At 41.2% G+C, this 20,713-nt stretch overlaps 1 protein-coding gene across 7 annotated transcripts in view; it reads right to left on the reverse strand.

Moving 5' to 3' along the window:
* Positions 1–20,713, reverse strand: part of LOC132687857 (uncharacterized) — a 139,047-nt gene that overhangs the window by 27,106 nt on the left and 91,228 nt on the right. The window contains exon 6 of one of the 7 annotated variants that reach the window (XM_078437333.2): positions 9,431–9,896. The exons of the other annotated variants lie outside the window; for them this stretch is intronic. The gene's annotated coding sequence lies outside the window, so the exon portion shown is untranslated. Of the gene's footprint in view, positions 1–9,430; positions 9,897–20,713 lie in introns of those variants that run through there. 7 annotated transcript variants of the gene reach the window in all.

Raw genomic sequence — 20,713 nt, forward strand, 5'->3', positions numbered from 1 at the left:
ACAGGTTCCTGGGATCCAGTCCCATGTACGGACTGTACAGTCCCACTGTATATACTGACAGCACAGAGCCTGCTTGGGATTCTCTTTCCTCTTTCTCTGCCTTTCCCCCATATACGTGAACATGCTCTCTCGCTCTCTCTCAAAATAAATAAATAAACATTTAAAAAAATACACTTATGGGGCGCCTGGGTGGTTCAGTTGGTTAAGCGTCCGAATTCGGCTCAGGTCATGATCGCATGGTTCGTGGGTTTGAGCCCCGCATCAGGCTCTGTTTTGACAGCTCAGAGCCTGGAGCCCTGCTTCAGATTCTGTGTCTCCCTGTCTCTGCCCCTCTCCCACTTACGTTCTCTCTCTCTCTCTCTCTCTGTGTGTCTCTGTCTCAAAAACAAATATTTAAACATTAAAATATATATACTTACATATTATATATATGAATATATTTTTTGATGTCAAAAAATAATTAATGAGATGATACTACATGTATTACATGAAAAATAATTTTTTCACTTTATATCTTAGAGATCTTCCCCAGCCTGTACATTACTCTAGAGAATTACATTGGGGGGCGCCTGGGTGGCTCAGTCGGTTGAGCATCAGACTTCAGCTCAGGTCATGCTCTCACAGCTCATGAGTTCGAGCCTCGTGATGGGCTCTGTGCTGACGGCTCGGAGCCTGGAGACTGCTTCTGATTCTGTGTCTCCCTCTCTCTCTGCCCCTCCCCTGCTCACGCTCTCTTTCTGTCTCTGAAAAATAAATAAATGTAAAAAAAATTAAAATAAAAGAATTACAAGATTTTCATATTATGAATATATTAAATTATTTAATCAATTTCCATGTGATGGACATTGGGATTGTTAATTGCTTTTCACAATTGCCAACAATTCTGCAAGGAGTATCCTCATACATATTTGTGCACATGTAGAGATAGATCTCAAGAACAAAAATTTTGAGTTGGCATTTCTGGGTTAAAGGGTATGTTCATTAAAATTCTATAGGTAACAGGGAGCCTGGGTGGCTCAGTCAGTTAAGCGGCCGACTTCACCTCAGGTCATGATCTCATGGGTTCATGAGTTCGAGCCCGGCATTGGCCTCTGTGCTGACAGCTCGGAGCCTGGAGCCTGCATCCGATTCTGTGTCTCCCTCTCTCTCTGCCCCTCCCCTGCTCCCACTCTGTGTCTCTCTTTCTCTCTCTCAAAAATAAACAAACATTAAAAAAATTTTTTTTTCTAATTCTAATAGGTACTACCAAAATGCCTCCCATTAAGACAATTTGTACTTCCACCTATACTATATGACTCTTCATATGTCCTCACAATTCATCCAATCCTAGACTTGATCACTTTCTAATATTTGCTGATCTGAGAGGTTTTCAAAAAGGTATCACGTGACTTTGTATTTCCCTGCTTAATTAGGAGAGGGTATGCAATTTTTCAAATATGTTTTGGCAGTCTTTATTTTGTTTTTTGCGGGTTACCTGTTTGCTCACTTTCTATTGGGTTGTCTTTCTTACTGATTTGTAGGAGTCTGTTATACGTTAGAAAGAATAATCCTGTGTCTATTAGATATGTTTCTTCATCACCCCTTTTACTTCCTAAGGAGAAAGCTTGACTGTACAAAGCATCTGTAATGGATACAGAATTATTTCTTGTAATACATAAAGAATCTCAGGGCGCCTGGGTGGCTCTGTCAGTTAAGCATCCGACACTTGGTTTCGGCTCAGGTCAGCATCTCACTGTGAGTTCTCATGAGTTCGAGCCCCACACTAGGCTCCCTGCTGACAGCACAGAACCTACTTGGGATTCTCTCTCTCTTCCCCTCTCTCTGCCCCTCCCCCGCTCTCTCTCTCTCTATCTCTATCTCTCAAAATAAATTTTTTTTAAAATGTAAAGAATCTCTACAAATATTTCTATACCCATGTTACTTACCCCTCAATAGGTACCACTATTGCCACTTCCTGTATCTGTGATAGACTCACCAAATGAGCATGACCTTCCTTAACCCACTGAGCCTGAACTTGGCCCTTGAATCTGTGTCAATGCAACGATCCAGGTGGCTAATCTGAATACACCCAAACCGGCCCAAGAGCATAAACCTATTTGCCACATCAGCTGTGAAACACACATGGTATATGGTGAACATGGCCCTGTCCAAAGAAACATCATCCCTCAGGCCGTGATCTCTGGGTAAGTATTCCAGAGCTCCTCCTAGTGCGAGAGAACAATCCCAGTCCTGCTGTCTATCTGATAAGTGTGAAATAAAGCAAAGTACAAGACTCCTTGCTCAATCCTCACTCTTGAGATGAGGGCCAGGAGGTCCTTCTTTAGGTGTCGCTACACCAGTATTGTGTTCCAGCTCTAATGTTTATCTTATCCCCAACATCCCTCCTGCACCAGGTGGATCAATTCATATTTAGTTGTCAAAGAAAAACAATAGCCGCTCTCTCCTTTCAAATAGAAATGGGATCTATCAAATGGAGTCTTCTTGATACAAATAATAATGCTCTGTGCATGTAACTGATTGTTCTAATTCTCCTCCAAATGTCCTACAGGCTATCTCCCTGTGTGCCAGAAATCATCTGCCTCAAGAAAAACACGAATTCTCTATGGGGCCTCCATTTCTCAGTTGAGTTACAGACCTCTTCCCTGGCTTAAGAACTCCAAGAGGCCCTTCGTGGGGCTCTGTTCTAGTAATTTCCATCCTATGAGAACTGTCTATCAGGTCTGTTCATAGCCCTTTGGCTAGCATGGCTGACCCAGGCATCAGAACATTGAGTCTCTTTTTGGCCTTGAACAATGTCTCCAGCAGTTAAGGAACTAGGGGATGAAGGAGGGGTGGTCCTTCACAGAACAAGAGAACAACGGACACACTTGTGAGGCCGACACTGATTTCTTCTGTTTCCTGGGGAAAGCAGGAAGTAACAACATGCCTCAGAGTACATGACAACTGTGTCCTTTATGTGACACAGCCATTCAGAAAACCTAAGCACCCCCTGGTCCAGTGAGCATTAGTCAATTCCACAGCTCTTATCTCCTTGTTCTATAACTATATTCTTATTTATTGGTGAGCTTCCTGAGGGTAAGGATGGGTCCATATTCTAATTTCTTAGCCTGAGCATTTGTCATTGTGGCTGAAACTCTATAGCTATTCAGCAAATGCACTCATGCATGAATGAATTACACCTGCTCATGGTTATATAACTATTTTGTGTCAGGCCGTGTGCTTAGAAGTTTACATGCCTGCTATAATCAAATCCTCAAAACAACCCTGTGAAGTTGAGGCTATTATAAATATTTTACTGCTGGTGAACTCAAGGTAAGAGAAGTTAAGTGAATTCTCTAACATCATATAGCACGTAAGTGGCAGATCCAGAAATAATGCAAAGGTCATCCTGAATCCAAAGCCACTACTCTGACCCATTGCCCTGTACTTCTTCCTGAACTCAGGTCCACAGTTAAACAGGGTAATATAATGCAATGTAATGTAATGTAATGTAATATAATTATCTTTATAGAGAAAAAAAAGCATGAGTACACCTTCAGTATATAAAACATACCTTGCCTAAAAGAAGGATGTTTGCAGCTTTTACAACTGATGCTAGGATATTCATTGATAAGAGATTTATTTATAAAATATTATTAAGTGAAAACCAGGTATTTAAAAAACAATAGGCCCCATCATATGTGTATAATTATGACAGAAAAATCTAGAAGATGATATATGCTGAGGTATTATAATAATTATCATAGGTCTTGTGAATTTTCTTCTCAAATTTATTTTCTGATGTAGCTGGGTATGAACCACCCTGCCAGGTTAGGGTACACGTAAGTTCTATTTGAGCTTTTTTAGAAGTCAGTTAATCACTCGCACATTCCCACATTAGCAGAATGCCCATTTTCTCAATCCTGGGCTTGACCCTCTTCCTGAATGGTCCAGGAATGGTCAGACTTACACAGTTCTGTTCCCTGCCACTACGTGAGGAGAGAGAGAAATCTCTGACAAACACTGGTCTTCTGTTGCTGCTAAAATCGGGGCTTGCTCGTCTTGATGCCTCCCCATTGAACCTCTCCCTGACTCACACCTTTGCTCAAGCCAAGGGTATCCTTTGAGGAAGGACCATTCCCTCCCTCCATAGTATCTCAGCTAAGGTACTCCACATGTGAGTGCCCAGGGATCCAGATCTGTAGCTCACATTCACAAACAGATTCTTTGTTCTGGTCTCCATCCCTATCCAGACGCCCATCTCTCTTGAGCGCCTCTTGGAAACCTGGCTCTTCTTTCCAATCACTGCATCTCCCTGGGGACCACTGCAACACATCTGAAAGCGTCCACTAACTTTGAACCTCAAAAGGAAGCACCTAGTTTCACATCTCACCTGTTAGAATGGCTACTGTTACCTTCTAATGAGTGCTGGTGAGGATGTGGAGAAAAGGGAACCCTTATGCACTGTTGGTGGGAATGCAAATTGGTGCAGCCTCTATGGAAAACAATATGGAGGCGCCTCAAAAAATTAAAAATCTGCCTACCATGTGATCCAGCAATCCCACTTCTGGGCATTTATCCAAAGGAATTGAAAGCAGGATCTCAAAGAAATAATCTGCATTCCCACGTTCACTGCAGCATTGATCACAATAGCCAAGATACAGAAACAACCCAAGTGTCTGTCAACAGATGAGTGGATAAAGAAGATGTGGGATGGAATATTAGCCATGAGAAAAAATGTCTCCTACCATTTGAGAGAATATGGATGGGCCTTAAGGAGATTATGCTAAGTGAGGCAATTTAGGGAAACACAAATCCTGTATGATATCACTAAGAAAAAACTGAATTCATAAAAACAGAGAGTAGAATGGTGCTTGCCAGGGACTTGGGGGTAGGTAAATAGGAGAGATATTGTTTAAAGATACAAATTTGCAACTAGTAGATAAATAAATCCTGTAGATTAAATGTAAAATATTATTATCTATAATGATTATAGACAATAATACTGTATTACAAACATCAAACATGCTATGACTCTAGATTTTAATTATTCCTACAACAAAAAAAAGAAATGATAGTTATGTGACATGAGAGGGGCGTTAGCTAAGCCCATAATGGCAATCACATTGCAGTATATAAATGTGTCAAATCAGCGGGGCTCAGTGACTCAGTCCGTTAAGTGACTCTCAGTTTGGGCTCAGGTCATGATCTTATGGTTCCTGAGTTCAATCCCTGCATCAGGCTCTGCACTGAGTGTGCAGAGCCTGCTTGAGATTCTCTCTCTCTCTCTCTCTCTCTCTCAAAAATAAACATTTTTAAAAAATAATAAATGTATCAAATCAACATGTTGTACACCTGAAACTTACACATGGCTATATGTCAAATATATTTCAATTTTTTAAAAAAGGAAATCTCTAGAGCTTTGACCCCTTTCTTCCCAAAGGCTCCTTCGCCCCTTTGCAAATGGATCCACCTTTTCTAAAGCACCAACCAAGCATATCAAAGGGTATCCGCAGGGAGCTGCCCCTTAGGTGACAAAAGTAATCTCATACCCTTTCCCAAGGATGAAAAGTAGCCATTAAGACTTCCATTTGTATACTCTTCAAAGCCACCTGAGTAACTCTTCCTTGAAAAAAGATCTGCTTCAAATCCACTTCCTTGTCCACCAAAACAAGGAAACTACAATAGCAAATAGCAACTTCTTAAAGATCTGGCAGTCACCCCACCCCCCAATTCCATCAATTTCTATAAAAGATATGTATTGCTTTTTTAATAAGAAATAGGTTTACTTTTTTATTAAGATATAACCTTTATTGTACGGGCTCTTCATAGTTTATGTATGGAGAGTATCATGACCCAAAAGGACAATCCAACAACTAAATGTAATTTTAAAAAAGCCCAAAAACCTGCATTTCTCAAAAAGCATGAATGGAATCCAAATGTAGCCCCGGTTGACTTTAAAAAACAAAAACAAAAACAAAAACTCTTTCTTTCCCCTCTTAGCCATGCTTGGCCCGGCACTGATTTTCTCTCTCTCTCTCTCTCTCTCTCTCTCTCTCTCTCTCTCCCTTCTTCCCCAGCCCCAAACTCTGCTTTCCTGACTCTCTAATCAGGAAAAATAAATAAATAAATAAATCGAGAATTGAGCAGGAAAGTACAGGATTTACTTTGGTGGTCTAGGGAAGGCTGAAAGCACTGCTCCTGTAGATACATTATTGGGGGGCTGTCCTGTCCAATTCAGGGAAGCCCCCCACCCAATTCTGTGTGCACTTAGACAGCTGTTGCACACCTGCCCCTGCTGGGAGCAGGTGGAGAGTGGGACTGTCTAGTGGAAGTGCACAGGAAGTGCCGCACTCGATTTATTTTATGTGTCTATTTATTCTCATCCTATGCGTGCAGCACAATGGGGGAATCCACTTCTAGTTCAGAACTCCAGCAGCACGTGTCCCCTTCCATTCCAGGCGATGAAGACCCTCTTCCTTTGGCACAGTTTAGGGACCATTGTCACCGACCTGAGCACTCTGGAGAAAAAGAGTCAGTTAGAAAAATAGGAAGATTTCCCATTGATAGGGACACAGACAGTCCACATTTTGCACTTGTTGGTTTATATTACAGAAAAGCGTTGCTTTCCTTGCAAGTCAGTGAAAAATGACCAACTCCTTAAAGATTTCTCTGAGCAGGTGGGATTAATTATTAGAGCCTCTTGCAAGAAGTCAATCTGGGAAACACGGATGATCCCTAAAACCTAAGGGAAGAAGAACCATCCTACGCCAGCACTGAGAGTTACTACTAACCCTCTCCTAAGGAGGGGCTCTAGACTGGTAGCATCATTTACGTATCTTTCGGGTTCATTTCTATCGAGTGTGCATGGCAAATAATTTTTATTCCAGAATGAGGTTTCAATCATCTTTCACAAATCTTTCCCATGTGTTACTTTAGAGCAACAGGTATAGACCTACGTGTCTTGCTGGCTGGCATCTGTTTTAAATGGTCAGGGCTACGACAGACCCATGGTTAGTTTTTTAATAGCAGGCCTGATATGCATACCAGGATCAGTTAAGATTCTGGTGTCTATAATAAGAAACACTAAGGGGAACATGTTGACTTATAAAATTCCTCCCTAATGAAATGTATCATAATATGATTGCACTGCCCATTATATAAACTCACCTATTTTCTTGTTGGAAAAAATGTCAAAGATGAGATAGAAATGCTGTGTCACAGATGTGGTTTGGGGCATCTATCTACTCACCGTGGGCCATTATCTAAATCTACATGTGGCAGAAACTGCCTTCCTAATATCCATTCTTCCCTTTTGTCCTACATATTACAGAGAAGCAATGTGCCAAACTAAAACACTGCATTTCCTGGAGGATGAGAGTGGCTGCTGGCACATAAACAGAATTAATTTTGTGGAGTTTCCAGGGAAGTTACCTAAAAGACTTCCTTTTTGCTTTTGCCCCTTCCTCTGATCTGATGCTTGGGATGTGAGTGTGATGGCTGGAACTACAGTGGCCTTAATGACACCATGAAGCAAACTTGAGGATGAAATCCATATACTGAGAGTAGTGGGACAGAAAGATAGCAGGATCCAAGTCCCAATTCACATCCTCAAGCTACCATATTAGCCCTAGATAACTGGTTGAGAGAAAAATAAACACCTGTATCATAATCCCTACTTTTGGATTTTCTCTTACATGAAGACTTCATTATAATGTATATACTACATCATCCTCAAGATATGAGAAGACAAAAACTCCCTTAAGTTAAAAATTCTTGTGCCAGTCAGCAACTGATTATCAGAGATATAAAATAAAATCTTAATAAATTTAATAACAATAAGGATCATGGCAATAATAATAATCCCATTTTGCAGATAAGAACATTGAAATCCAAAGACATGAAGTGACTTATCTAAAATATCCAGCTCCTGAAGAAAATATCCTGAGTCAAAACTAAATTTTCCATCTCCCAACTCAGGTTACCTCCAATATAAAAAGGAGGCCAGCTTCCTCCAGCATGGATGAGGGTCCCTCTCTGTCAGTGCCCAAACACAGCACATGATATCTCCTTGCACCAGACTCCCTCTCCCCCTGCCTCTCTCCCTCACAAGGTGACCTCTGAGAGTATCCCAGGATAGACTGCTAACCTATGTCTGAAAAGACATAGTCCAGCAAACAACAAATGCACAAATATACAAGGAAAGGTAAGAAGCTAGAAGGTAAAATTACTCTAAAACAAACGTCAACAAACTAAGGTTTCTGAGCCAAACCTGGCCCACTGCCTGTTTCTGTTAATAATTGGAACACAGCCCTGCCTATTCCTTTAGGTGTCATCTTTGGTCCCTTTTGCACAACAGCAGAGTTGGGTAGTTGCCACAAAAACCAAATGACTTGAGAAGAGGAACATTTTACTATGCAGTTCTTTACAGAAAAAGTTTGCTGACCCCTGATATACAAGAATAAGCATACTTCCCCCCCCCCCCTTGGTGACACTCATCAACAATGACCATCTGCCCATCTAAAAACCCCCACGAGCTTCAGAGGTGGTTCCTGAAGGTCACAGGTCCACGTGGTGGCTGCCTCCAGCTCCAGCAGGTGCAAGAAGGGAGATACACACACAGCCAGATCCCTTCTCAAATGCTAACACGCAGACAATGTGCATTTAATGTTTGTAGTTTTCTTTCTTTTTTTTTTAATAAGAGAAAAACACAAACCGCTAAAATACAACTAAAGGTCACTGAGACAGTTAAGAGAGAGGGAGAGGGCAAGTTATGAAAGAAATACCGTCAGGGCATCTGTGGGATTCCAACCAATCACACCACGTGCGGAAGGAACAACGGCACAGCCGAAGAGTCAGAAAAGGTCAGGGCACGCTACGTGGGTGATACTGAAAGGAAATAAGGAAAATTGGAAAAGGCAAAGTATTCGTAAGTGGGGGCAGGGGAAACGGATGGACTGTCACGGAGGGTAAATTGCTCTGAGAGAGGATGAGAAATGTGACAAAAGCCTAGAGAAAATCAAATCCTCGGCCCACCACGTGAGGCGGGGAGAGGAATAATAAAGACAAGTCTGCAAGCAAAATGATGTACAAATGGTATTTTTTCCAGAAATACACTAATAAAATGCAGATGAAACCCATCAAATTGAAAAATGCTTTTCATCACTTGAAACACGGCACACTGTGCTGAAGAGCGTGGGGCCGCAGGAGCCACACAGGAAGGGTTTTGGATTCTGGCTCCAACGCTTGCTACAGCACCCGGTTCCCAATCACTTAGTGAAAGATTCTACAAGCGATCTTGCTTACCTCGCTTGGCTCGCCATAGGGACCAGAATCCTGACTGATCCTGGTATTTCAATCAGGGTGACTATTCAGAATAGCCAGTGACAGGTATGCCAATCGCAACAAGGGTGTACCAGATAAGTACTCACACACAGCAGCAGCCGGGGTGGATTTGTGAAGAATGACCGGAGCATCCCTCTGAAGGGAGAACTACTTCCTCAGTAGGCATGTAGTGAGTGAACAGGAAGAAGCTGTGAACTTGTTACCAGCTCGTGCTTCCTTCTCAGGAAGGGCTGGTGATAACTCTCAGTGCTGCCCTGGGGTAGATCCTCCTTCCTTCGGGTTTTGGAGATCTTCCCCATCTTTTCCAAGTTGGCTTCTTACTGTACGCCCTAATCACTAACCCCACCTGATCCAAGAGAAGTCTTGAAGGATTCAGTCATTTTTAATCGATTTCTAGGAAAGGCATGCCTTTCTTCTAACGTAAGCCAACATGCACAAAATGTGGTCGGCCGCGTTTCTATCCGTGAGAAATCTCCATGTTTTCTCTCTCTTTCAGGTGTCCCCACACTGAGACAATAAAAGGGCTTTCATGTCTTCGAATAGGAAGAGACATTTGCTGATTGAAAGCTGAGCTGAAAATGGAGAGAAGGTGTATCACTTAATCCTTCTGAGTCCCAGTATCCTCACCTAAGAATGATTGGAGCCGAATGAAGGAATTATTTTAGCAGCTGGCACATGTTTGAGACAGGATGACAACATGAGATACACATTTGAACCTGAACTTTCTGGTTGAAAACATTCTTCCACCCACCCAGCAGAGAACACCTGTATCTCTCACCTTATCAGTGAGGGGGTGGGTGGGCAGGGGGAATTAAACAAAACAAAAATTTGGATTTAGGCTAATGTAGCAAAGTGGAAAAAAACTCCATCTGAAAGCCAAGTCCAGAAGCCCAGGTGTGAGTGTCCTTCTGGTGGTAACTGGCCATGTATGTGTCCTTGAGCTGACTATGGTCCCCTTCTGGGCCGTAGTTTTCCCATCTGTCAAATGGAAAGCTCCAATCTAGAACTATGTTTTCTCTGAGGCTCCAGTGAGAAGCTTCAGGAGCCACAGAGGATGAGGCTGGATATTAGGGATGCCATCTTCTCCCCATTGGGAACGCATCTCTACTTGAACAATTTGCCATAATCTGTTTTATAATTATCCGGTCACCTAACATTTCATCTGATAAAAGACACCCATTCTTTAAAGAGATAAAAAGTTGTAAAACCCCTATTGATATTCTATGTTTCCAGAGTGCCCGGCTGGCTCAGTTGGAAGGGCATGTGACTCTTGATCATAAGTTTGAGCCCCACATTGGGTGTAGAGATTACGTAAATAAATAACACTTTTAAAATATATTGTATGCTTCTATACCATGAGAATTTTTTTAATCATTTGAAAAAAATTGTCACACAAAAATGTAATATTTGACGTTAAAATTGAAAGGCAGAAGAGAATATATGGAAGATTATGGTATGGTACTTAATACTAAATACTGAAATGTGGTATTTAGTGACAAATCATAAGAATAAAAGGTTTTCTTTCTCTCCACATCAAAATGGTGGTGGATAACTGGGGTGATCACTGGACTGATATTATTTGCAATAAATTGCCTGTGTACCATGTCTTCTTGGAAATCCATATTACCTCATCTTCCTGTCTTTAAGATTGGACCAAGCCATGGAAGAAAAAATATTGTTAAAATGTCAATACTACCCAAAACAATCTACATATTCAATGAAATACCTATAAAAATAACACCAGCATTCTTCACAGAGCTAGAACAAACAATCCTAAAATTTGTATGGAACCAGAATAGACCCTGAAAGAGCCAAAGCAATCCTGAAGAAGAAAACCAAAGTTGGAGGCATCATAATTCCAGACTTCAAGATGTACTACAAAGTTGTAATCTATTGTACTGACACAAGAACAGACACTCAGATCAACAGAACAGAATAGAGAACCCAGAAATGGACCCACAAATGTACTGCCAACTAATCTTTGACAAAGCAGGAAAGAATACCCAATGGAATAAAGACAGTCCCTTCAGCAAATGGTGTTGGGAAAACTGGACAGCAACACGTGGAAGAATGAACCTGAACCACTTTCTTAGACCATACACAAAAATAAACTCAAATGGATAAAAGACCTGAATGTAAGACAAAAAACAATCAAAATCCTTGAGGAGAAAGCAGGCAAAAACCTCTTTGACTTCGGCCACAGCAACTTCTTACTCAACACCTCTCCAGAGGCAAGGGAAACAAAAACAAAAGTGAACTATTGAGACCTTATCAAGATAAAAAAGCTTCTGCACAGCAAAGGAAACAATCAGCAAAACTAAAAGGCAACCAATGAAATGGAAGAAGATACTTGCAAATGACATATCAGATAATGACAGATCAGATTTTGGCTAGTATCCAAAATCTATAAAGAACTTATCAAACTCAACACCCAAAAAACAAATAATTCAGTGAAGAAATGGGCAAAAGACATGTATAGACACTTCTCCAAAGAAGACATCCAGATGGCAAACCGACACATGAAAAAGCGCTCAACATCAGTCATCATCAGGGAAATACAAATCAAAACCACAATGAGATACCATTCCACACTAGTCAGAATAGCTAAAATTAATATCTCAGGCAATGACAGATACTGGCAAGGATGTGGAGGAAGAGGAACCCTTTTGCATTTTTGGTAAGAATGCAAACTGGTGCAACCACTCTGGAAAACAGTATGGAGGTTCCTCAAAAAGTTAAAAATAGAACTACCCTACAACCCCACAATTGCACTACTAGGTATTTATCCCAAGTATACAGGTGTGCTGTTTCAAAGGGGCACATGCACCCCAATGTTTATAGCAGCACTATCAACAATAGCCAAATGTCCATCAACAGATGAATGGATAAAGAATATGTGGTACAAACACACACACACACACACACACACACACACACACACACAATGGAGTATTACTCAGCAATCAAAAAGAATGAAATCTCACCATTTGCAACAGCATGGATGGAACTAGAATGTATTATGCTGAGTGAAATTAGAGAAAGACAAATATCATATGACTTCATTCATATGTCAAATTTAAGATACAAAACAGATGAGCATAAGAGAAAGGAAGCAAAAATAATATAAAAACAGAGAGGGGGACAAAACATAAGAGACTCTTAAATACAGAGAACAAAATGAGGGTTTCTAGAGGGGTTGTCAGTGGAGGGGATGGGCTAAATGGGCAAGGGGCATTAAGGAAGACACTTGTTGGGATGAGTACTGGGTGTAATATGTAGGGGGTGAATCACTGTATTCTACTCCTGAAATCATTGCTAACTAACGAATATATGCTAACTAACTTGGATGTATATTAAAAAATAAATAAATAAATAAATAAATAAATAAATAAATTACATATGAAAAATAATAAAGCATGCATCCTGTAGAAAAAGAGAGAGAAAAAAAATGACTGGACCAAGCCACTGGAAAGCACACAGCTCACCTGAAAAGAGAGAGCATTCATTTCCTATTGCTTCTGTGAAAAACTACCACCAGATTAGTGGCTTGACACAATGCAGATTTATTAACCTCACAGTTCTGGAGGTCAGAAGTCTGAAGATGGTCTTGTTCTGCTAAAATCGAGACAGCACTGTGTTTTCTTCTGGAGGCTCTAGGGGAAGATCTGTTCTTTTGTCTTTCTGGCTTCTAGAGACTGCCCCTATTCCTTGGATCACAGTCCTTTCCACCTTCATCACCAACAACAATGGCCATTTGAATCTCTCTCACACACCTCCCTCTGATCTGAATCTCCTGCCTGCCTCTTTCCCATATATGGACACTTGTGATTACATTGGCTCACCCAGACAATCCAGGACCATCTCCCCATCCAGGAGCAGCTGATTGGTATCCCTAATTCCATCTGCAAATGTAACTCCCCCTCACCGTACACCATAACATATTCACAGGTTGTGGAAATCAGAACAGAACAGGAGGACATTATTCTGCCCACCACAGGCACTCTACATGGAAGGAGGTCTCAGGACCTGCCAGAGCAGGAGGTAGGTGGGAAATAATGGAGGCAGGGAGGGTCATTACCAGGACACCTGCAAGTGCTAATATCAGAGTAGAAGGCTGAACTAAAATTAAAGTATCAAAATTAAAGGCTCAAGAGTTGAGCACTCTGCTCGAGCAAGTTGTCTACAGGGCTGGAAGTATTTATTAGAGGTGAGGATGGAGAGAAGGACTAGGGTCAGCAGTAAGGAGATGGCCAGAGTCAGGAGAGGTGTGGATAGCAGATCAGGATGAAGCAGGACTGGGGCTGGGAAACCTGTCTCAAGAACCCCAACAATGATCACAACTGCCTTTTATTGGGTGCTTATTACATGCCAAATATAATATTGAGCACTTCACAATCGCTCTGATTCTATCCTTAGAACAACCCTATGAGATAAGTAGTGTTGATCCCATTTCAAAGATGAGAGACTAAAGCTTAGAGAAAGGATGTGACTTGGCCAAGAACACACAAGTTTTCGAGCTAGGATTCTTTTTTTTTTTTTTAAGGTTTATGTATTTTTGAGAGAGAGCACATGAGAGAGCAGGAGGGGCAGAGAGAGAGGGAGAGAGAAAATCTGGAGCCTTCTCTGTACTGACAGCGGAGAGCCCAACATGGGGTTCAAACCCATGAACCATGAGATCATGACCTGAGCCAAAATCAAGAGTCTGACGCTTAACCAGCCAAGTCACCCTCTTGATTTCACCTCCCCACATAGGGCTCCATGCTGACCACACGGAGCCTGTTTGGGATTCTCTCTTCCTTCCCCTCCCCTGATCATGTGTGCGCACATGCTTTCTCTCTCTCCCCCCTCTCTGCATCTCCCCTGTTTGCGTGCATGCTCTCTCTCTCTCTCTCAAAATGAATAAACTTAAAAAAATAAATCTAAAATAATTTTTTTAATGTTCTATTTATTTTTGGGAAAGTGAGAGAGAGCATGAGCAGGGGAGGGGCAGAGAGAGAGGGAGACACAGAATCCAAAGCAGGCTCCAGGCTCTGAGCTGTCAGCACAGAGCCTGACATGGGGCTCAAACTCACAAACCGTGAGATCATGACCTGAGCCGAAGTCAGACACTTAACCAACTGAGCCACCCAGGCACCCCTAAAATAATTTTTAAACATTCCCAACTCGAAAGGTTTCATTTGAAGCATTTTTGACTATATTCCTTCTAGCATCTAATCACCGAAGACCACCATACAAAGTACCTTAGGCCACGTGTTTGTATAACATTGTCCCAACGACAGGCAGTTTGCAAGTGTGAGTTACACTCGCATTGGAAAAACACTACCCCCAAAGTGTTTGGTGTTAGAATCCTCTCCAGCATGGAGCTACAGACAAAGCCTTCACCTCCAGGTCTTCTCCCCATCCCTCCACTCACTTCTCTTTCACCCCTAAAGCTGTTTGATTGCATGAATCAAAATTGGCATTGATTTACCTCCAGCAGAAAATTCACCCACAGAATGTCTTGACATTTGAGGCAAAGGCAGCTTTCCCTCTAATCTCAAGTGCAGTAGAAAAATACCTTTCAAGACTGAGTGGTGGGGCCCTCCACCCACAGAACCCCATTCAGGCTCTGACATTATCTGTCCTTGATGTATCACCTTTCATACACAGGCTCTGGCTAAGCACAGTGAGAATCCTGGCCCGCCAAAGAGACAAAGTGTTCTCCCAAAGGGTACTCCCCGCATATCTGGCCAGTGATACTAGTCATGTCAGAAGAGTTAGAGACAATATACAGGGAGAGAAAGCTTTCTGAAATAAAGCCAGATCATGTCACTCCCCTTTAATTCTTCAGTGATCCTTCATCACCTACAGGACTCATTCCAAACTACTTAGCAAAACACAAAGGCTCTTCATGCTCTGGCCTCTCTTGACCTTCCCAGCCTCATTTCCAGGCCTTTCTCCAACCTGCAGACAGACCCTATGCTCTGGTCTCACCCAACTACACAGTTTTCAAGTGCATCATGTCTTCAGGCATTCATCTATGCTGTTTCTTCTGCCTGGAAAGCCAATTCTTCACCTCAACTTCCACCCTGTTGACTGAGCTAAGTCTTATGAAGCCTTTCAGACCCTGGTCAGATGTGACCTCCTCCAACTGTCCATTTGGTTGCCTACTGTTGCCATATGGTTGTGTCCGATATACATCTTCAGGTGTGACTCAGGGCAGAGAAGGCAGTTTTTCTCTCCACAGCTATTTCAGTTTCCTATAGTCATCCCTAACCCAACATCTGGGTTGAATTTCTCTCCCTTTATGATTCCTCATAGGAATATATACTTCTAGAGAGGCCAGCCTCAGAGTATCTATCTGATTGAGGGACTAGAGAGACCAGAGTTCCAATCCAGTACTGTCCCTTATTAGTTGTTTCATCTTGTGTAAGTTATTATTCTGATCCTCAGTTTTTCTCTTCTGGAAAATAGGGGTATTAATATCTACCATATAGAAATTTTATAGACATTAATTGAAGTAGCTTATATAAAGTAACTAACAGTGCCTGGTACATAGTAGGTACTCAGCAAGTGGTATTAGATGTTTTATATGTAACAACTTAAAAGCTCACATTTTAATGAAAAAAAAAGGAAATCTATACATAGCATGTTTTAAACTTAGTCTTCTTCAGAAGTGCAGCTAGAAGTGTTGAAGACATTTACCCAGGAAGAAGTGGGTGTGTGTGTATGGAGTGGTCCCCAGATGAGTGGTCATTAACTGCCTCTACTTTGTGAAGAGTGGTTCAAACTGTCACAACTATAAAAGAGCCTAGAGATCATCCAATCCAACCACCCAACGTCGTATTCTTCAAAAAGGAATCAAAGACCCAGTGGCACCACTGGGAAACCTCACCAGGTCTGAAAGCTTCAAAGGGCAGGGTAGAAAGTAATTAAGAGAAGTTAGCTGCCTCAAATCAGCTTGAGAGCAGGTGGGGCATAAATAATACATAAAATAAATAAAGAAGATTAATATTTTTCTTCTTAAACAGCAACAAACACTGCCTGAAGCTGATAAACCAGAAGCCAAGTAAAAAGACCTGGGAGATGAGCTGCAGATATCAACCCACCTTCAATCATAAAAGAGAGGCAATGTTTTAATAAGGACAGATCATAGTAAAACAGCCTTCAAAGAAAGAGTATGTGCCTTACTTATAAGCAAAAGCTAGAAATTAAAGTGTCCTCTTTCTTAATAAGGAAAGGCTTTTGTAGAAAAGCGTGGGTGAATGTGAAAGTCCATTTACTATAAGTTAGTACAAACAGCAAGTTCCCCAAAGTGCTCACATTATTTCTAAGAGGATCAATGTCCCTGCCTCAGGCTAGCATTTCACCCGTTAGATGACATTACTGATGAAACATTCATTTATTTGGCAAATATTTATTGAGCACCTATTAAGTATCAGTCCTGTTTGTCTAGACACCAGGAATATAATAGTAAATAAAATAAAGCAAGATTCTGACGAAGAAGGGAGATAGAGTAAACAATTAAACACACAAATGGCAATTTTTAGGATGTGACAAGTGCTGCATGGAAAATAAAACAGGCTGGTGAGGAGAAGATAAAGAAAGACCTTTCTGAGAGGGAAACAAACCATAAGAGACTCAAAGACAGAAAACAAATTGATGAAGAGAGGTGGGCAGGGGATGGGCTAGATGAGTGTTGGGTATTAAGAAGGGCACTTGTTAGGATGAGCACTGGGTGTTGTATATAAGTGATGAACCACTGAATTCAATCCCTGAAACCAATATACTGTAATGTTGATTAACTAGAATTTAAATAAAAATTTGGGGAAAAATAAAGAAAAGAAAAAAAAAGACCTCTCTGGCAAGGTGAAATCTGCACTGAACAACAATAGATTCCCAAATGAAAATCTGAAGACAGTGTTCTAAACAGAGGGAAATCCAAGTTTAAAAGTCTTAAGGAATGGGCCAGCATGTTGTTCAAAGAATGGAAGGAAACCAAGTATGGCTGTAGGAGAAAGAGCTGAAACGAATGTAAAAGAGGAGGCCAGAAAAGTACAAAGAGAACAGATAGTGTCCAGACCAGTAGGCCAGGAAAGGGAGTTTGAATTTTACTCCACATGCAAGAGGAAGTCATTTGAGGGTTTAAGCATGGAAGTGAAATGATCTGATTTGCATTCTCAACATCAGTTTTAAAATCTTCAGTAGAATGGCAGTCAATCTTTAAGACAGGTAGTCTTAGAGAAGGAGCCTGATGCCAGGAAGCAGCAGAGTTTTCCCAAGTGAGGCTAAAACATCAGTTTAGAGAATATGTGCATGTAACTCAAATAAACCCCAGGGCCCACATGGCCCAGTGTCAGTATGATTCATTCATTCATTTGTTTGTTCATTCGACCAATATTTATTGCAAACTCTGTTCAAAATTCTAGGCATACAGCAGTAAAAGAACAAAGAGGAAGGAAAGAAAAAAATGTTATTTCCTGATGGATCTTACCTTTTAAGAGCAAGACCACCAATAAACAAACAAATATTTAAAGTTAGCCAAGAACTGTTAAGAAATATAGAATGAAGTGAGAAACTAAAGAGTAGCTAGAAATGATATTTTGGATTTCCCAATTTTCAGAGGAAAAGTCCTTCTGAGGGACTGAGATTTGAGCCTAGGGTGAAGCATGCAGATATCCAGGGAAGAACATTCTAAGGAAAGGGATAGCAACACAGAAGCTCTGTGTCCAACAAGCAACAAAGAGGCCAGATGCGTAGTAGGAGGTGTGGTCAGAGAGCAGCTCCATTTATAGAAAAGACCATTTTCTCACCACTGCTCTGCAGGGTCAAATTTCTCATAAACTAAGTGTCCACAAATGGCCTGGGTCCACATGGGCACCCTCTATTCTCTTCTATTGGTCTATTGACCTTACCTGGTGTCAACACCACTGTATCAGTCAAGATACAGTCAGGAGACAGAAATGACATCATAATTAGGATCGAGAAAAATTAATATTAATCATTATTAACTAGTAAAAAGTGGTTAATTGCTAGAAGAGTTCAAAGAGAACTCTAAAGAAGATAGAAATATAAAATGTAAAGAGTAGCTACTGCCCCTAGTGCTAAGAAAACGTGCCCTCCCACCAAGGCTGAGATTCAGACCTCTAATTAACCTAAAATTTGTGAATTGACTTGTGACATATAGTAGGGTTCACTGAGAGCCAATGTGAGACTCATGGCCCCGAAATTTAAGTAAGAATCGGTACAGTTCCAATGTCTGTTAGGCTGCATTCCACTCCTTGGGTGTAGCTATGGTGTTTGAAGAGAGATTTCACTTGGGGTGGTGTTTTTCTGGTTGAGTAGGACAGAGGGAAATGGGAGCAAGAAAGTTGAGGACTTATCCCAGGGGTTGAAATGATGGACCATGAAACTGAAGTTGGGTAAGGTAGAAACTGAGGATATGTCAAGGAAATTAATGGACAGTGAAAAGTGCTGAGGTCAGTAGATTGAAGGTCCTGGCAGAGTCAAAGAATTATCAGAGTCGGGTACTTGAGGGAGTGAGCTACATAAGATGGTGGTCTGGAAACATAATTCTTGAAACTGGTTATTATCATGCCAAGTTTTTAGTGTAGTGCTATTCCATAGACTTTTTGCAATGATGGAAATGTTCTGTATCTGCATAGTCCAATATGGTAGCCACTTGCCACAAATGGCTATTGGACACTTGAAATGTGGCTAGTTCTACTGAGGGGCTAATTTTTAAATGTCATTTCATTGAATTCAAATTAAATAATAACCTGTGGCTAGCAGCTACAGTGTTGGACAATGTGGGTCTAACATATGACCATGGGGATTGTGGCTGAGTGTGGTGAAGAAAAAAATTAATAGAGGTGAGAAGGTCAAGGAACAGGGGGACCAGGAAGATGGATGAATCATCCATGTGGATTTTGAAAATACCAAGAATGATGGCAGGACTAGCAATGGAAAAAAAAGTCACAAAACCAGGTTCTTTGATTTTCAGTGAATGAGTTTAACCATAAGAACTGAAGATGACTGCAACAAGAAAGGGTACTGGGTAGTACAGTCTGAAGGGCTGGCTTATTTAGGAATGAGGAAGGAAGAGTGATCTGAAAGTGGTGAAAAGGAACAGAAAGGACACCTAGGCCCACCTCCAATGGGGGGTGGGAAGTGAGGGGAAAAAACAACCACCACATGAGAGGCTATAGGGGAATCAGTGGCCTCAGGGAAGGGTCAGTTTTCAGATACAGCAAGAAGAAGAAGGACATGTCCCAAGAGGGTTAGAGAATACTGGAAATTTTGCTAATGACCAAACCATGAGTTCCCAAGGGCAGAGTGGAAAGGTCTGAGAAGTCAGGATGGGTGATGTATTGGGTCAGATTGGGAAATGTACAGATCCACATGGGTATGAGAGTCCAGATGACAAAGGGTCAGCTGAGAAGCTTGAAAGTCTTACCAATTATGGAGAGTAAACACAGGTAAACGTAGGGTACGATTGGCTTTGTGGTCACTTAGAGCAGTGACTTTCAATTGTTTCTTACTGAAACTCACAATAAGAAACATCTCATATAAGAAATACTAATATAAGAAATACAAGAATATAATATCAATAGCACTACACTCATATACACATAGTGACACAAAGGCTTTAACAAATGTCTGCCCTCACTGTGCGCCACATATTCTGTTTATTTTCTGGTCTATTCTTTTGCATTAAAAACACAATATGCAATCACAAGCCATTAAATTGATTTCATGACCCTATAATATGCAAAACACTGGCTTACAGGGAAATGGCTAATCAGTTCTTGTTATATCCTTCTTCTTGTAAATCGTGTCGTTTGAAGGGATCATGCAAGGAGCTCATATATGGGAGGTATTAGAGGGTGAGAGAGGATGTGATACATAGAGAGCTCTGTGGTTCCCCAACACCAATTTAAATTCTGTAAAAAGGACTGTTAAAGCCAAAAGAAGGAAATTCTCACCATGGTATGATGTTGTCTTAGAGAAAATATGGATCATCAACCAAAAACAATTTTAATCTCTACACACATCTCTTGGGGAAAAAAATTAAAGACCTTGGACCTAACACACATCTACAGAACATTCTATATGATAACTGTAAATCAAAAATAGGAGTAAAACTATAAAATGCATAAGGGCTCCTGGGTGGCTCAGTTAAGCGTCCTACTCTTGATTTCAGCTCAGATCATGATCTCATGGTTTATGACTTTGAGCTCCATGTTGGACTCTTCCCTGACAGAAGAGTCCTGATTGGGCACAGAGCCTGATTGGGGTCCCCTCTCTCTCTCCCTCTCTCTCTCTCTCTGCCCCTCTCCTGCTTTTTCTCTCCCTCTCTCTCTCAAACAGCCTTAAAAAGAACTAGAAAATGCATAAATACATGGAAATT

This window comes from Panthera onca, chromosome E1, assembly GCF_046562875.1.
Source record: "Panthera onca isolate mPanOnc1 chromosome E1, mPanOnc1 haplotype 2, whole genome shotgun sequence".
NCBI lineage: Eukaryota > Metazoa > Chordata > Mammalia > Carnivora > Felidae > Panthera > Panthera onca.